Below are 12032 nucleotides of genomic sequence, written 5' to 3'. Positions count from 1 at the left end.
CTTGATATTCCCACGGCCGTAGCTCCGGAGCCCTTCGCCGCAGCCCTTCGGGACACCCACCCTCGGACGCCCCGCGGAGGGACCTTTTCAACGAGCCAACCTGCGCCTCTCTAACCCTTTCCCCGGCCGAGATACGACCCCGAGGACGGTGGCCCCTCTACCCGCCCACAGTGCACCCGATGCCGGCCTCGGAACCCGCCACGGACACCCTGGAGCCCGTACCCGGCGCACCGTTTGGTCCCGGGCACCCACTCTTAAGCACTCCCCCCCGGCCTAAGCCCCATACTCCCGGCCCCTCTGGAGAACCAAACCGTTGGTCAACCCGAAACGATCTCCAACCGTTGGTCAACCCGAAAGTATTTCCAGCAGTTGGTCAACCCGAAAGTTTCTCCAGCCGTTGTTCAACCCCATCGACTTAGGTTCTGGAGCGTTCACTTCTCCAGCCGTTGGTCAACCCCATCGACTTAGGTTCTGGAGCGTTCACTTCTCCAGCCGTTGGTCAACCCCATCGACTTAGGTTCTGGAGCGGCAATAAATACGTAAGATAGCATTTAAAAACGTTTAAAAATAGATGCATTTGTTTAAAGCAAAGCATTTATTTACTTACCAGACTACAGTTGGGTTCATGTGAAACTGCAAAACACAAGCTTTACAATGATGTATCACACAGTCTGATCGGACTTTGTTTTGATTAAAAATTAAGAAATTTGTACATGCAACTTTACCATTGTGATTCACAGGCCTTGTGGCCTAAAACAGGCTCAACTGTAACTCTTCTCCTTCCTGTTAGGAACAACACACAGTAAAGTCACTCATATGTCTGTAAACTACACATACACACCTTTAATTTGATATAAAACAAAAGACAATAGCTTCAGATTTGACTGATATACACAGATTTTTGTACAGGCAATTTACCAAATAATTTACTGGCCTTTTGCAATGACCTCAACAAGGCCGATTTGACCCCTGTTATCTCGAGCTGTGAGTAACATACAACAATGAGCTTGGGTTCATGTGAAACTGCAAAACACAAGCATTACAATGATGTATCACACAATCCGATTGGACTTTGTTTTAATTAAAAATTAAGAAATTTGTACATGCAACTTTACCATTGTGATTCACAGGCCTTGTGGCCTAAAACAGGCTCAACTGTAACTCTTCTCCTTCCTGTTAGGAACAACACACAGTAAAGTCACTCATATGTCTGTAAACTACACATAAACACCTTTAATTTGATATAAAACAAAAGACAATAGCTTCAGATTTGACTGATATACACAGATTTTTATACAGGCAATTTACCAAATAATTTACTGGCCTTTTGCAATGACCTCAACAAGGCCGATTTGACGCCTGTTATCTCGAGCTGTGAGTAACATACAACAATGAGCTTGGGTTCATGTGAAACTGCAAAACACACGCATTACAATGATGTATCACACAATCTGATTGGACTTTGTTTTAATTAAAAATTAAGAAATTTGTACATGCAACTTTAACATTGTGATTCACAGGCCTTGTGGCCTAAAACAGGCTCAACTCGCTGGTCCGGAGCTCCGGCGCCCCTAGCGTCCGCCTCGGAGGTCGCGCGGCCGGTCTCGTTCGAAAGGTCCGTCCCGGGGCTTTCCGACGAGCCCGGCCTCGAGTCCGTGCGACCCCGCCCGCCGGAGATACGTCCGTTCGAAGCTCGCGGAGATTCCGACGGCCGTATCTCGGGCGCCCCGGTTCCGGGGCCTTCGCCCTTCGGGTCGGTCGCTCTGCCGGAAGGGAGCTTTCGAACGAGCCTACCCGCGACCCTCTAGCCCTTTCCCCGGCCGAGATACGGCGGTCCCTCCCCGGATTTTCCCAGGGGCGCAGCTCGGGCGCCTTTGGTCCGATCGACTCGCCCTTTGGGTCGGTTGCTCCACGCGAGGGGACCTTTCGAACGAGCCTACCCGCGAGCCTCTAGCCCTTTCCCCGGCCGAGATACAACGGTCCCCCCGCGGATTTTCCCACGGCCGCAGCTCGGGCGCCTTTGCTCGGATCGACTCGCCCTTTGGGTCGGTTGCTCCACCGGAGGGGACCTTTCCATCGAGCCGACCCGCGTCTCTCTAACCCCAAGCCCGGCAGAGATACGGCGGTCCCTCCGCGGATTTTCCCACGGCCGCAGCTCGGGCGCCTTTGCTCGGATCGACTCGCCCTTTGGGTCGGTTGCTCCACTGGAGGGGACCTTTCCAACGAGCCAACCCGCTTCTCTCTAACCCTAAGCCCGGGCGAGATACGGCGTACCACCGCCTGACCTTTAAACGCCCGTAACTCGGGCGCCTTTGCTCGGATGAACTCGTCCCTCGGGTCGGTTGCTCTACCGGAGCGGCCCTTTCCAACGAGCCAAACCGCTTCTCTCTAACCTTAAGCCCGGCCGAGATACGGGGTACCACCGCCTGACCTTTAAACGGCCGTAACTCGGGCGCCTTTGCTCGGATGAACTCGTCCCTCGGGTCGGTTGCTCTACCGGAGCGGCCCTTTCCAACGAGCCAACCCGCTTCTCTCTAACCCTAAGCCCGGCCGAGATACGGGGTACCACCGCCTGACCTTTAAACGGCCGTAGCTCCTGCGCACTAAGTCCCAGGACTTCGCCCTTCGGGTCGCTTGCTCTGCCCGAGGGGAGCTTTCCAACGAGCCAATCCGCATCTCTCTAACCCTAAGCCCGGCCGAGATACGGAGTCCCACCCATTGATATTCCCACGGCCGTAGCCCCGGAGCCCTTCGCCGCAGCCCTTCGGGACACCCACCCTCGGACGCCCCGCGGAGGGACCTTTCCAACGAACCAACCCGCGCCTCTCTAACCCTTTCCCCGGCCGAGATACGGAGTACCACCCCTTGATATTCCCACGGCCGTAGCTCCGGAGCCCTTCGCCGCAGCCCTTCGGGACACCCACCCTCGGACGCCCCGCGGAGGGACCTTTTCAACGAGCCAACCTGCGCCTCTCTAACCCTTTCCCCGGCCGAGATACGACCCCGAGGACGGTGGCCCCTCTACCCGCCCACAGTGCACCCGATGCCGGCCTCGGAACCCGCCACGGACACCCTGGAGCCCGTACCCGGCGCACCGTTTGGTCCCGGGCACCCACTCTTAAGCACTCCCCCCCGGCCTAAGCCCCATACTCCCGGCCCCTCTGGAGAACCAAACCGTTGGTCAACCCGAAACGATCTCCAACCGTTGGTCAACCCGAAAGTATTTCCAGCAGTTGGTCAACCCGAAAGTTTCTCCAGCCGTTGTTCAACCCCATCGACTTAGGTTCTGGAGCGTTCACTTCTCCAGCCGTTGGTCAACCCCATCGACTTAGGTTCTGGAGCGTTCACTTCTCCAGCCGTTGGTCAACCCCATCGACTTAGGTTCTGGAGCGGCAATAAATACGTAAGATAGCATTTAAAAACGTTTAAAAATAGATGCATTTGTTTAAAGCAAAGCATTTATTTACTTACCAGACTACAGTTGGGTTCATGTGAAACTGCAAAACACAAGCTTTACAATGATGTATCACACAGTCTGATCGGACTTTGTTTTGATTAAAAATTAAGAAATTTGTACATGCAACTTTACCATTGTGATTCACAGGCCTTGTGGCCTAAAACAGGCTCAACTGTAACTCTTCTCCTTCCTGTTAGGAACAACACACAGTAAAGTCACTCATATGTCTGTAAACTACACATAAACACCTTTAATTTGATATAAAACAAAAGACAATAGCTTCAGATTTGACTGATATACACAGATTTTTATACAGGCAATTTACCAAATAATTTACTGGCCTTTTGCAATGACCTCAACAAGGCCGATTTGACGCCTGTTATCTCGAGCTGTGAGTAACATACAACAATGAGCTTGGGTTCATGTGAAACTGCAAAACACACGCATTACAATGATGTATCACACAATCTGATTGGACTTTGTTTTAATTAAAAATTAAGAAATTTGTACATGCAACTTTAACATTGTGATTCACAGGCCTTGTGGCCTAAAACAGGCTCAACTCGCTGGTCCGGAGCTCCGGCGCCCCTAGCGTCCGCCTCGGAGGTCGCGCGGCCGGTCTCGTTCGAAAGGTCCGTCCCGGGGCTTTCCGACGAGCCCGGCCTCGAGTCCGTGCGACCCCGCCCGCCGGAGATACGTCCGTTCGAAGCTCGCGGAGATTCCGACGGCCGTATCTCGGGCGCCCCGGTTCCGGGGCCTTCGCCCTTCGGGTCGGTCGCTCTGCCGGAAGGGAGCTTTCGAACGAGCCTACCCGCGACCCTCTAGCCCTTTCCCCGGCCGAGATACGGCGGTCCCTCCCCGGATTTTCCCAGGGGCGCAGCTCGGGCGCCTTTGGTCCGATCGACTCGCCCTTTGGGTCGGTTGCTCCACGCGAGGGGACCTTTCGAACGAGCCTACCCGCGAGCCTCTAGCCCTTTCCCCGGCCGAGATACAACGGTCCCCCCGCGGATTTTCCCACGGCCGCAGCTCGGGCGCCTTTGCTCGGATCGACTCGCCCTTTGGGTCGGTTGCTCCACCGGAGGGGACCTTTCCATCGAGCCGACCCGCGTCTCTCTAACCCCAAGCCCGGCAGAGATACGGCGGTCCCTCCGCGGATTTTCCCACGGCCGCAGCTCGGGCGCCTTTGCTCGGATCGACTCGCCCTTTGGGTCGGTTGCTCCACTGGAGGGGACCTTTCCAACGAGCCAACCCGCTTCTCTCTAACCCTAAGCCCGGGCGAGATACGGCGTACCACCGCCTGACCTTTAAACGCCCGTAACTCGGGCGCCTTTGCTCGGATGAACTCGTCCCTCGGGTCGGTTGCTCTACCGGAGCGGCCCTTTCCAACGAGCCAACCCGCTTCTCTCTAACCTTAAGCCCGGCCGAGATACGGGGTACCACCGCCTGACCTTTAAACGGCCGTAACTCGGGCGCCTTTGCTCGGATAAACTCGTCCCTCGGGTCGGCTGCTCTACCGGAGCGGCCCTTTCCAACGGGACAACCCGCTTCTCTCTAACCCTAAGCCCGGCCGAGATACGGGGTACCACCGCCTGACCTTTAAACGGCCGTAGCTCCTGCGCACTAAGTCCCAGGACTTCGCCCGTCGGGTCGGTTGCTCTGCCCGAGGGGAGCTTTCCAACGAGCCAACCCGCATCTCCCTAACCCTAAGCCCGGCCGAGATACGGAGTCCCACCCATTGATATTCCCACGGCCGTAGCCCCGGAGCCCTTCGCCGCAGCCCTTCGGGACACCCACCCTCGGACGCCCCGCGGAGGGACCTTTACAACGAGCCAACCCGCGCCTCTCTAACCCTTTCCCCGGCCGAGATACGGAGTACCACCCCTTGATATTCCCACGGCCGTAGCTCCGGAGCCCTTCGCCGCAGCCCTTCGGGACACCCACCCTCGGACGCCCCGCGGAGGGACCTTTCCAACGAGCCAACCCGCGCCTCTCTAACCCTTTCCCCGGCCGAGATACGACCCCGAGGACGGTGGCCCCTCTACCCGCCCACAGTGCACCCGAGGCCGGCCTCGGAACCCGCCACGGACACCCTGGAGCCCGTACCCGGCGCACCGTTTGGTCCCGGGCACCCACTCTTAAGCACTCCCCCCCGGCCTAAGCCCCATACTCCCGGCCCCTCTGGAGAACCAAACCGTTGGTCAACCCGAAACGATCTCCAACCGTTGGTCAACCCGAAAGTATTTCCAGCAGTTGGTCAACCCGAAAGTTTCTCCAGCCGTTGTTCAACCCCATCGACTTAGGTTCTGGAGCGTTCACTTCTCCAGCCGTTGGTCAACCCCATCGACTTAGGTTCTGGAGCGTTCACTTCTCCAGCCGTTGGTCAACCCCATCGACTTAGGTTCTGGAGCGGCAATAAATACGTAAGATAGCATTTAAAAACGTTTAAAAATAGATGCATTTGTTTAAAGCAAAGCATTTATTTACTTACCAGACTACAGTTGGGTTCATGTGAAACTGCAAAACACAAGCTTTACAATGATGTATCACACAGTCTGATCGGACTTTGTTTTGATTAAAAATTAAGAAATTTGTACATGCAACTTTACCATTGTGATTCACAGGCCTTGTGGCCTAAAACAGGCTCAACTGTAACTCTTCTCCTTCCTGTTAGGAACAACACACAGTAAAGTCACTCATATGTCTGTAAACTACACATAAACACCTTTAATTTGATATAAAACAAAAGACAATAGCTTCAGATTTGACTGATATACACAGATTTTTATACAGGCAATTTACCAAATAATTTACTGGCCTTTTGCAATGACCTCAACAAGGCCGATTTGACGCCTGTTATCTCGAGCTGTGAGTAACATACAACAATGAGCTTGGGTTCATGTGAAACTGCAAAACACACGCATTACAATGATGTATCACACAATCTGATTGGACTTTGTTTTAATTAAAAATTAAGAAATTTGTACATGCAACTTTAACATTGTGATTCACAGGCCTTGTGGCCTAAAACAGGCTCAACTCGCTCGTCCGGAGCTCCGGCGCCCCTAGCGTCCGCCTCGGAGGTCGCGCGGCCGGTCTCGTTTGAAAGGTCCGTCCCGGGGCTTTCCGACGAGCCCGGCCTCGAGTCCGTGCGACCCCGCCCGCCGGAGATACGTCCGTTCGAAGCTCGCGGAGATTCCGACGGCCGTATCTCGGGCGCCCCGGTTCCGGGGCCTTCGCCCTTCGGGTCGGTCGCTCTGCCGGAAGGGAGCTTTCGAACGAGCCTACCCGCGACCCTCTAGCCCTTTCCCCGGCCGAGATACGGCGGTCCCTCCCCGGATTTTCCCAGGGGCGCAGCTCGGGCGCCTTTGGTCCGATCGACTCGCCCTTTGGGTCGGTTGCTCCACGCGAGGGGACCTTTCGAACGAGCCTACCCGCGAGCCTCTAGCCCTTTCCCCGGCCGAGATACAACGGTCCCCCCGCGGATTTTCCCACGGCCGCAGCTCGGGCGCCTTTGCTCGGATCGACTCGCCCTTTGGGTCGGTTGCTCCACCGGAGGGGACCTTTCCATCGAGCCGACCCGCGTCTCTCTAACCCCAAGCCCGGCAGAGATACGGCGGTCCCTCCGCGGATTTTCCCACGGCCGCAGCTCGGGCGCCTTTGCTCGGATCGACTCGCCCTTTGGGTCGGTTGCTCCACTGGAGGGGACCTTTCCAACGAGCCAACCCGCTTCTCTCTAACCCTAAGCCCGGGCGAGATACGGCGTACCACCGCCTGACCTTTAAACGCCCGTAACTCGGGCGCCTTTGCTCGGATGAACTCGTCCCTCGGGTCGGTTGCTCTACCGGAGCGGCCCTTTCCAACGAGCCAACCCGCTTCTCTCTAACCTTAAGCCCGGCCGAGATACGGGGTACCACCGCCTGACCTTTAAACGGCCGTAACTCGGGCGCCTTTGCTCGGATAAACTCGTCCCTCGGGTCGGCTGCTCTACCGGAGCGGCCCTTTCCAACGGGACAACCCGCTTCTCTCTAACCCTAAGCCCGGCCGAGATACGGGGTACCACCGCCTGACCTTTAAACGGCCGTAGCTCCTGCGCACTAAGTCCCAGGACTTCGCCCGTCGGGTCGGTTGCTCTGCCCGAGGGGAGCTTTCCAACGAGCCAACCCGCATCTCCCTAACCCTAAGCCCGGCCGAGATACGGAGTCCCACCCATTGATATTCCCACGGCCGTAGCCCCGGAGCCCTTCGCCGCAGCCCTTCGGGACACCCACCCTCGGACGCCCCGCGGAGGGACCTTTACAACGAGCCAACCCGCGCCTCTCTAACCCTTTCCCCGGCCGAGATACGGAGTACCACCCCTTGATATTCCCACGGCCGTAGCTCCGGAGCCCTTCGCCGCAGCCCTTCGGGACACCCACCCTCGGACGCCCCGCGGAGGGACCTTTCCAACGAGCCAACCCGCGCCTCTCTAACCCTTTCCCCGGCCGAGATACGACCCCGAGGACGGTTGCCCCTCTACCCGCCCACAGTGCACCCGAGGCCGGCCTCGGAACCCGCCACGGACACCCTGGAGCCCGTACCCGGCGCACCGTTTGGTCCCGGGCACCCACTCTTAAGCACTCCCCCCCGGCCTAAGCCCCATACTCCCGGCCCCTCTGGAGAACCAAACCGTTGGTCAACCCGAAACGATCTCCAACCGTTGGTCAACCCGAAAGTATTTCCAGCAGTTGGTCAACCCGAAAGTTTCTCCAGCCGTTGTTCAACCCCATCGACTTAGGTTCTGGAGCGTTCACTTCTCCAGCCGTTGGTCAACCCCATCGACTTAGGTTCTGGAGCGTTCACTTCTCCAGCCGTTGGTCAACCCCATCGACTTAGGTTCTGGAGCGGCAATAAATACGTAAGATAGCATTTAAAAACGTTTAAAAATAGATGCATTTGTTTAAAGCAAAGCATTTATTTACTTACCAGACTACAGTTGGGTTCATGTGAAACTGCAAAACACAAGCTTTACAATGATGTATCACACAGTCTGATCGGACTTTGTTTTGATTAAAAATTAAGAAATTTGTACATGCAACTTTATCATTGTGATTCACAGGCCTTGTGGCCTAAAACAGGCTCAACTGTAACTCTTCTCCTTCCTGTTAGGAACAACACACAGTAAAGTCACTCATATGTCTGTAAACTACACATACACACCTTTAATTTGATATAAAACAAAAGACAATAGCTTCAGATTTGACTGATATACACAGATTTTTGTACAGGCAATTTACCAAATAATTTACTGGCCTTTTGCAATGACCTCAACAAGGCCGATTTGACCCCTGTTATCTCGAGCTGTGAGTAACATACAACAATGAGCTTGGGTTCATGTGAAACTGCAAAACACAAGCATTACAATGATGTATCACACAATCTGATTGGACTTTGTTTTAATTAAAAATTAAGAAATTTGTACATGCAACTTTACCATTGTGATTCACAGGCCTTGTGGCCTAAAACAGGCTCAACTGTAACTCTTCTCCTTCCTGTTAGGAACAACACACAGTAAAGTCACTCATATGTCTGTAAACTACACATAAACACCTTTAATTTGATATAAAACAAAAGACAATAGCTTCAGATTTGACTGATATACACAGATTTTTATACAGGCAATTTACCAAATAATTTACTGGCCTTTTGCAATGACCTCAACAAGGCCGATTTGACGCCTGTTATCTCGAGCTGTGAGTAACATACAACAATGAGCTTGGGTTCATGTGAAACTGCAAAACACACGCATTACAATGATGTATCACACAATCTGATTGGACTTTGTTTTAATTAAAAATTAAGAAATTTGTACATGCAACTTTAACATTGTGATTCACAGGCCTTGTGGCCTAAAACAGGCTCAACTCGCTCGTCCGGAGCTCCGGCGCCCCTAGCGTCCGCCTCGGAGGTCGCGCGGCCGGTCTCGTTTGAAAGGTCCGTCCCGGGGCTTTCCGACGAGCCCGGCCTCGAGTCCGTGCGACCCCGCCCGCCGGAGATACGTCCGTTCGAAGCTCGCGGAGATTCCGACGGCCGTATCTCGGGCGCCCCGGTTCCGGGGCCTTCGCCCTTCGGGTCGGTCGCTCTGCCGGAAGGGAGCTTTCGAACGAGCCTACCCGCGACCCTCTAGCCCTTTCCCCGGCCGAGATACGGCGGTCCCTCCCCGGATTTTCCCAGGGGCGCAGCTCGGGCGCCTTTGGTCCGATCGACTCGCCCTTTGGGTCGGTTGCTCCACGCGAGGGGACCTTTCGAACGAGCCTACCCGCGAGCCTCTAGCCCTTTCCCCGGCCGAGATACAACGGTCCCCCCGCGGATTTTCCCACGGCCGCAGCTCGGGCGCCTTTTCTCGGATCGACTCGCCCTTTGGGTCGGTTGCTCCACCGGAGGGGACCTTTCCATCGAGCCGACCCGCGTCTCTCTAACCCCAAGCCCGGCAGAGATACGGCGGTCCCTCCGCGGATTTTCCCACGGCCGCAGCTCGGGCGCCTTTGCTCGGATCGACTCGCCCTTTGGGTCGGTTGCTCCACTGGAGGGGACCTTTCCAACGAGCCAACCCGCTTCTCTCTAACCCTAAGCCCGGGCGAGATACGGCGTACCACCGCCTGACCTTTAAACGCCCGTAACTCGGGCGCCTTTGCTCGGATGAACTCGTCCCTCGGGTCGGTTGCTCTACCGGAGCGGCCCTTTCCAACGAGCCAACCCGCTTCTCTCTAACCTTAAGCCCGGCCGAGATACGGGGTACCACCGCCTGACCTTTAAACGGCCGTAACTCGGGCGCCTTTGCTCGGATAAACTCGTCCCTCGGGTCGGTTGCTCTACCGGAGCGGCCCTTTCCAACGAGACAACCCGCTTCTCTCTAACCCTAAGCCCGGCCGAGATACGGGGTACCACCGCCTGACCTTTAAACGGCCGTAGCTCCTGCGCACTAAGTCCCAGGACTTCGCCCGTCGGGACGGTTGCTCTGCCCGAGGGGAGCTTTCCAACGAGCCAACCCGCATCTCTCTAACCCTAAGCCCGGCCGAGATACGGAGTCCCACCCATTGATATTCCCACGGCCGTAGCCCCGGAGCCCTTCGCCGCAGCCCTTCGGGACACCCACCCTCGGACGCCCCGCGGAGGGACCTTTACAACGAGCCAACCCGCGCCTCTCTAACCCTTTCCCCGGCCGAGATACGGAGTACCACCCCTTGATATTCCCACGGCCGTAGCTCCGGAGCCCTTCGCCGCAGCCCTTCGGGACACCCACCCTCGGACGCCCCGCGGAGGGACCTTTCCAACGAGCCAACCCGCGCCTCTCTAACCCTTTCCCCGGCCGAGATACGACCCCGAGGACGGTGGCCCCTCTACCCGCCCACAGTGCACCCGAGGCCGGCCTCGGAACCCGCCACGGACACCCTGGAGCCCGTACCCGGCGCACCGTTTGGTCCCGGGCACCCACTCTTAAGCACTCCCCCCCGGCCTAAGCCCCATACTCCCGGCCCCTCTGGAGAACCAAACCGTTGGTCAACCCGAAACGATCTCCAACCGTTGGTCAACCCGAAAGTATTTCCAGCAGTTGGTCAACCCGAAAGTTTCTCCAGCCGTTGTTCAACCCCATCGACTTAGGTTCTGAAGCGTTCACTTCTCCAGCCGTTGGTCAACCCCATCAACTTAGGTTCTGGAGCGTTCACTTCTCCAGCCGTTGGTCAACCCCATCGACTTAGGTTCTGGAGCGGCAATAAATACGTAAGATAGCATTTAAAAACGTTTAAAAATAGATGCATTTGTTTAAAGCAAAGCATTTATTTACTTACCAGACTACAGTTGGGTTCATGTGAAACTGCAAAACACAAGCTTTACAATGATGTATCACACAGTCTGATCGGACTTTGTTTTGATTAAAAATTAAGAAATTTGTACATGCAACTTTACCATTGTGATTCACAGGCCTTGTGGCCTAAAACAGGCTCAACTGTAACTCTTCTCCTTCCTGTTAGGAACAACACACAGTAAAGTCACTCATATGTCTGTAAACTACACATACACACCTTTAATTTGATATAAAACAAAAGACAATAGCTTCAGATTTGACTGATATACACAGATTTTTGTACAGGCAATTTACCAAATAATTTACTGGCCTTTTGCAATGACCTCAACAAGGCCGATTTGACCCCTGTTATCTCGAGCTGTGAGTAACATACAACAATGAGCTTGGGTTCATGTGAAACTGCAAAACACAAGCATTACAATGATGTATCACACAATCTGATTGGACTTTGTTTTAATTAAAAATTAAGAAATTTGTACATGCAACTTTACCATTGTGATTCACAGGCCTTGTGGCCTAAAACAGGCTCAACTCGCTCGTCCGGAGCTCCGGCGCCCCTAGCGTCCGCCTCGGAGGTCGCGCGGCCGGTCTCGTTTGAAAGGTCCGTCCCGGGGCTTTCCGACGAGCCCGGCCTCGAGTCCGTGCGACCCCGCCCGCCGGAGATACGTCCGTTCGAAGCTCGCGGAGATTCCGACGGCCGTATCTCGGGCGCCCCGGTTCCGGGGCCTTCGC

Source organism: Paramisgurnus dabryanus, chromosome 11, assembly GCF_030506205.2.
Source record: "Paramisgurnus dabryanus chromosome 11, PD_genome_1.1, whole genome shotgun sequence".
NCBI lineage: Eukaryota > Metazoa > Chordata > Actinopteri > Cypriniformes > Cobitidae > Paramisgurnus > Paramisgurnus dabryanus.
Note: the sequence above shows the minus strand (reverse complement) of the source record.